This window comes from Alligator sinensis, unplaced genomic scaffold (assembly GCF_000455745.1).
Source record: "Alligator sinensis unplaced genomic scaffold, ASM45574v1 scaffold233_2, whole genome shotgun sequence".
Lineage (NCBI taxonomy): Eukaryota > Metazoa > Chordata > Crocodylia > Alligatoridae > Alligator > Alligator sinensis.
The window spans coordinates 2,868,607-2,875,136 of NW_005841941.1; positions in this window are offsets into that span (position 1 = coordinate 2,868,607).

Genomic DNA, 6,530 nt, shown 5'->3' on the forward strand with positions numbered 1-6,530 from the left:
GAACCTCTGCCCCTATCTCCTTGACAGCTGGCAGGTGTTGTGGCCACAGCAGGGGCTAGCAGGCCTGCAGCTTTCACCTTGCTGCGCCTTAACACACAGTGTCACCCATGTCATGAGTTTTGCTTGTCTGCAGCTTGAGGTGCAGTTCCCCCCCAAACCCCTGCACCTATCTCCTTGAAACTTGGCAGGCTTCGTGGCCTCACCAGGGGCCACCACCCTGCCGTTTTCACGCCCCTGTGGTGTAACACATACACGTGACATGATTTTTGCTTTCAGGAATTTGAGTATAGTTCCCCCCAAACCTCTGTACCTATCTTCTTGACACTTGGCAGACTTCATGGCCTCAACAGGGGCCACCACCCCTGCAGTGTTCACCCCACTGTGGTGTAACACTTACACGTGACATGAATTTTGCTTTTGAGAATTTGGGGTGCAGTTCCCCCTGAACCTGTGCACTGATCTTCTTGAAACTTTGCAGGCTTAATGCACTCAGCAGAGGCTACCATTCCTACAAGTTTCATCCAAATCAGGCAAAAAACAACAAAGTTGTAGATATTTCATTGATTCCCTATTATACCCTATGGCTGGATCTCCAAGGCGGTTCCAAAGATTTTCCAAAGTGGTTCAGAAGCTCTGCACCACTTTGGAAAGTCTAAAGAAATCAGCGCTTCGATCTGGACATGCTGCTTCAGACGTTGAAGTGTCTGAAACTTCTCCATGTCCAAAGCACAGTCCGAAGCCTTGCACAGCCCTACTGTGCAGCTCTTGTATCACCATCACACAGAGGCCTACGCCTCTAGGCATAACCAAGCCAAATGAGGGCAGGTATGGGTCCAATGCTTATAAAATCCTTTGAAGCATTTTCTGCCCTGATATTTTTCTACATATACACCAGGACGTGCATATACAGGTTGATGGATGCATAGAACTTTCTTAAAAACGTACATATGCAAGCAAGCTCTTGCTCAAGTCTGATCTCAGATTGGACTGGAGAATGAAGTAAAATGGATGCAGTCTATAAATGAAGACCTGTAGTTATTGCTATTAAAATAAATTCATCATTCAAAGCCTGAGGAATAACTGCAAGTATCATAAATCCTGTCAAGAAGGGAAAAAGCAATAAATGACAAGCTTTGGAGGGGATCCACTCTAATGCTGCATGGTTTCATGGCCATTTAGATCAGCGCATCCTGAAACTAACTCTGAGACAATCCAATCTGCAAAGCAACTCAAAATAGAACTATAACTATTACCGGAAAACATATGCAAACTATTATCAGCTTTGAATGCAAGCAAAAGAAAGGTCTAACCCATTATAAGCAACGTATGGAAATAAGGAATTAATTCAAAGGATTAATGATAGGGTTAGTACAGAAAGTCCTTTGTCACCAAGGCCCAGCTTGTAATCAAAGAAAATGTCCTAAATAAATTGGGTTTCAGGGTCTCTCTATTCAAGCCCTTACCATAAAACTCAAAAAAGACATAGCTTGGCATAATTATATGTCTGCTTAGAAGAAGCCAAAGAACAAACTTAGTACAGAGACAGTACTGTCACACATATGTCAACAAAATAGTCTAGGCCAGTGGTTCCCAACCATTTTTTGCCACAATCCGCTGCTGGGAGCGGAGTGCGGCAGCAGCAGTGGCAGCTGCCCGGGGGTGGGGGCGGGGAAGCTCCGAGCATGGGGTGCAGCTTGCCCTTTGTCTGCAGCGCTGCCAGAATTGCCCCCACAACCCTCATTTGGGTTGTGACCCAAGGTTGGGAGCTGCTGGTCTAGGCACTGAAGAAGTCTGACTCATGGTATTGAAGCTGATTGAACTATACCTGGCAAAAAGTATATCATTGGGCAACTTCATCTCACTGACTTTGCCTTTCTTTTGTATAAGTGATGACACTGCAGACAAGCAAACAAAAGAGGTGGTAAAAAACATTTCCTGAGGGTAGATTTTGTATTAACTCAAAGCTACCACACCCATTTCTGACAAGCTAAAAGCAGAATAAGAAAGATCTATTCTCGAACCTAACTCTACAGTAAGTGATTTGCAGCATTAGTTTCTTGCTGAACTGGAGAAAAAAAGCAAACAAGGAAGCAAACCTCATATAAGACTAGACATGTGCACAGGCCAGAAGCAAATTGAGCCTGACAGGAGCAGTGTAGTTCGGGGCTGCTCCTGCCTTCCTCTGCCCCACTGCAGCAGCCAGGGGGAGCTCCAAGTTCCCCCAGGTACCAACCCCAGGCCAGCAGGGAGCTCCAGGGGGCAGAGGGCATGGTGAAAACTGCAGGCCTGTTAGGCCCTACTGAGGCCATGAAGCCTGCCAGCTGTCAAGGAGATAGGTGCAGGGGGAGTCTGGGTTCTGGGGCCCTGCATCCCTAGCTGCTGACAGGCAAAACTTGTGTCGTGGGTGCTTGTGGGACTATGTGTGTATTAAGGTACACCCTCACTGGCGCTGGGCCATCTACACAACACAGTAGTGTGCCCCAACGAGGGCTCCTCCTCCCCTACAGCCTCAGTCCGGTCCACCACTTTAAATGGCAGCAGGTATAAAATAAATTAGTGAGTGAGCAGCACTAGCACAGTTGCACCAGCAGCATCCCTGGTAGCCTAGCCAAACTGTCACAGAGCCTTTTCTTTTTATAAAGGGATTGAAAGGAAGAAATAAAGATGTTGTGTTGGATATATGTTACTCATGGTGTGTGATGGCTTATCTTGTGTTTTTATGTTTATATGTTTATTATGAAAAAAAATGGAATAGTTACAGAAATATATCTTAGGATGCTTTTGGGTTGAAAACCCCTTTGTCAGGCTGAGGAAGCACCTGCAATTTGTATGTCTGCTGTTTCTGTTTCCCTGCAGGCAAACCCAGCTTGAGCTTCAAAACTCAAAATGTTTAGAAAATTTCAAAATGTTTCGACTTATCTCATTTTGTTTTGAGGCTGTTTCGAAGCTCTCAGTTTCATTTCGATTTCACTGTTTTGAGCTCAAAACGAGTCAAAACAGTGTTGAAATGAAACCATCAGTGAAATTTCGCACAGCCCTACAAAGCAGCTTTTGTAGCCCCCTGCTGCCCAGGAGCAATCTGCTCCTGCATCAGCGTCTACATGTGTACTTAAGGCATATTAGTTCAAAGTTCCATTTTCTAGTACCTGTATCTGTTGGTACTAGCAAACAGCACTTTAAATTAATCTAGTGCACAATAATTGCTGTGCACGTGTAGACAGTGATGCATTACTGCACATTAGATTAGTCTGATGTGCAGGAAAGCGCACATGTAGACATGCCCTAAATGAAGCAGATCTATCAGTTCCTTGACTCTGGGTGATTCCTGAACATTTTCCACAGTACTAGGAGCAAAACCACCTAGGAAAACTCACCAGGTAGACTTTAACTGCTCTATTCTCCATCAGAGCTCAAATTCCCTGGAAATGCAACTGGAGAAAATTTAACACAGTGGGTAAAGAAAGAGTGAGAAGGTAGCCATATTCTGACAATGGTTGCTTTTGAAGCATTTGATGTTTTCAATAGTTTTCAGTTCATAAAGGCAGAGGAGCCCAACTATGTAAATGTATTACAGAAATTTGAGAAGCGCTTCACTAAATGTAAACATGAAACATCAGAGGTATGTTTTGAAACAGAGTACAGAAAAGGGGCAATGATATAGAAAGATCTATGCATGATCTTCAGCCAAAACTCAGTCTTGTAAAGGAGGAATGGGAGAGAAGAAAAGCTGAGTCCTTGAGAAAAGAATCAATTATAACTGGGATCTGAGACAAAGAAAAACCTGAGAGAGAGATTATTGAATTTGCTAAACAAAGGAAGTCACTTAGTCCAAACTGAAGTGCATTACAAGAGAGTGAACAGTGCTGGCACTGTGAATGCTACAAAAAACACAGAAGCATGATAAAAAGAGACTTGCTGCAAAAAGCCGTCAGTGTTGAAGTCAGAGGGTGCATCTACACAAGATTCTAACTGTGCAGTAGGCTTAATAACACTGCACAGTAGCACAAGTTACTGCACATTGATTTAGTACTTGGTTAACCAAGCACTTGGTTAACGTGTAGATGCATCCACAGTGCACAAAAAGCACAGGGCCCAGGGCGGTCACCCCAATTTGCGCCCTCCCTGCAAAAGGACAGCTCTGGATGCCAGGCTATATTGTGGCACACCAGCCAAAAAGCTTGGCCCCCACTGGTATAATCAACGCCAATACCCAATATTTGGAAAATATGCAAGAGCTGTAATAGGTGACAGTGTTTTTTCAAAGGTTTGTAAATATCATCGCAGTTTGTTCACAGCTTGGACATCCAAGAGTTCATCAGTAGCATCATTAATTCAGAGGAGTTCCTCGCTGAAGCAATGGAGAAGGTTGTAGCAGAAAATGAACAGATCCTCAGCCTGAGAACAGTGTTGCTGATGTCTCAAGAGAGAGCCACAGGTCCATACAAAAGTACAGGGCACAGAGACTAATTAAGTATTGTTAGTAGGTTGTTTATATGTTTTTGCTGTTCATTAGTTGTTATTGTTAGGTTTGCTGTGGGAGGAAGAGTGTGGGAAAATGTACCTAAAAGATGTTTTTACAAGAGTCATTTGGAACTGCCAAGCATTTGGCAATGCTGATCAGCTAGAACTACTGAAACACTGAATGAGGCAAGCCTCCGTTTCAAACTTCCAGGCTCAGAGTGCTTTCTGAATAGCACACAGAATTGACTTAAATGTAGCCATACACCAAAGCTGTTAACAGAACTTGCCAAATGAAGTGGATCAGCTGTGTTGGGATGTGTGCTGCACAGCTAATGTGTTTCATTGGATGAAACAGAAGGTAAGGCCCCTGCTGCTCCTAGGGCTTCAGGGGTCCCATCCTGTGGGACAACACTTGGGGCATGCCTCTATGAAGGGGAAAGGATGTGCAGGATCAGGCTGAGGAACCCACACTTGCAGAGGCACATCTGGGATTCTGACTTAGGGAGCACCTCTGCAAATATGGAAACCCAGGCAGGCAATCCCAGGGTTTCAGGGGCCTGATCCTGCAGCCCCAGGAATTTCCCTGTAGGGGAATTTCTGAGGTACCCAGGATTAGGCCCATGAAACCCTAGGAACACCTGCCCAGGGCAGCTGGAAAGCACAGAAAGACATCTGCTGCAAAACAGCAGCACAAATTTATACTACCTTTTCTCATGGCCACAAATTTAGACATTTGCAATGCTGGGCTACAAATGACATGAACATCTATTTGCTTTTGTTTTGTGCCACCATAAAAATGTTTCTGGTGGCATGAAGGCAACATCAGTTTGCAGTGCAAGGCAGCTAAAGTGATTTACACCACATAGGGATCTGGCCTCTCTCTAATATTTTAAACATCTTTTCTAGAGAAGATTTTTCCAGTGTCTTTTGCTCTTGGTTGGGGTTTCCCACTGGGATATCTCACTGGTCTTTCAGGAGGGTGGAGAAGGCCAACAGAGGACAGCAATCCAGAGAAACCTCTACTTCTAACTGATCTGTGCAGGAACAGAGATTATTTGCTAAAATCCCACAACTCCAGTACTCAAAAGGAGGGCTTAAGTGGGAGATAAATCTCCGTGTTCTGGGGCTCTGCACATATGTAAATTCCCTCTCAGATATGAATTAGGTATGAAGGAGCCAAGAAAGAAACAATCCTATCACTAATAATTAGTTAAAAACTAGTATTTAAGGAGTGTTGGGACAGACTGTATCCTTGTCCTGCTCAGCTGAGCAGAACAATAAGATTTCTCTTCCCTTCCTGACCTACCTGACAGGCAGGTGTGGTGCTCAGACTGCTTCCTCCAGGAACCAGAAAACAGAAACAGCAGCCAACCAGAGTTGGGCAGGGCTAAAAAAAACCAACATGTTAAGGATGAAGTTTCTTTCATCATTGTGATATTGAGCTGAAAATCAGATGATTGAAAAGGAAACTGCAAGTGTTGAAAACGATGTAGCCTTCCACACTTGCTAGCCTAGTGTAGATTATGGATGGAACTACAGGTTTTTTGGATGTGGAGGGAAGGGGGTGCTGGAAAGTGAACAAGAAAGGAACATGGAAAAAAATAATAAATTGTAATTCACAATTTATTCTTCAGGTTACTCTTGGCTCAGTATAGTACTCTGCTTCAATCCCAATTACATCTCTCCTGTAATCATAACAAGTAGCTAGCTGTCTGCTACAAAATTCTCAGCGGATTCAGCTTCCAACAGGAGGCTACACTCAACCAAGAGCAACATTTGTGGCTATATTTGACCAGCCCTGCCTAAACTAAGCCACCCTTTGCATGATTTGCAATATTCAGTATGAAAAACAACTGTAAACTGCAAACAACTGTAAACATTTGTAAACAGTACGGCTTGTTGCTTAGTGTTGCTGTTGGGAATATCATTATTATTTAACAAGCAAATTCATATGTAGAGTTTGGCATTAGCTGCAGACTGTATCTCCCTGCACTTCCACACACAGCCTCATAAAATGCAGGGGATTACCTTTCCAGCCCTCCCAGCTCAGAAACTTGTGAGCCAGACCC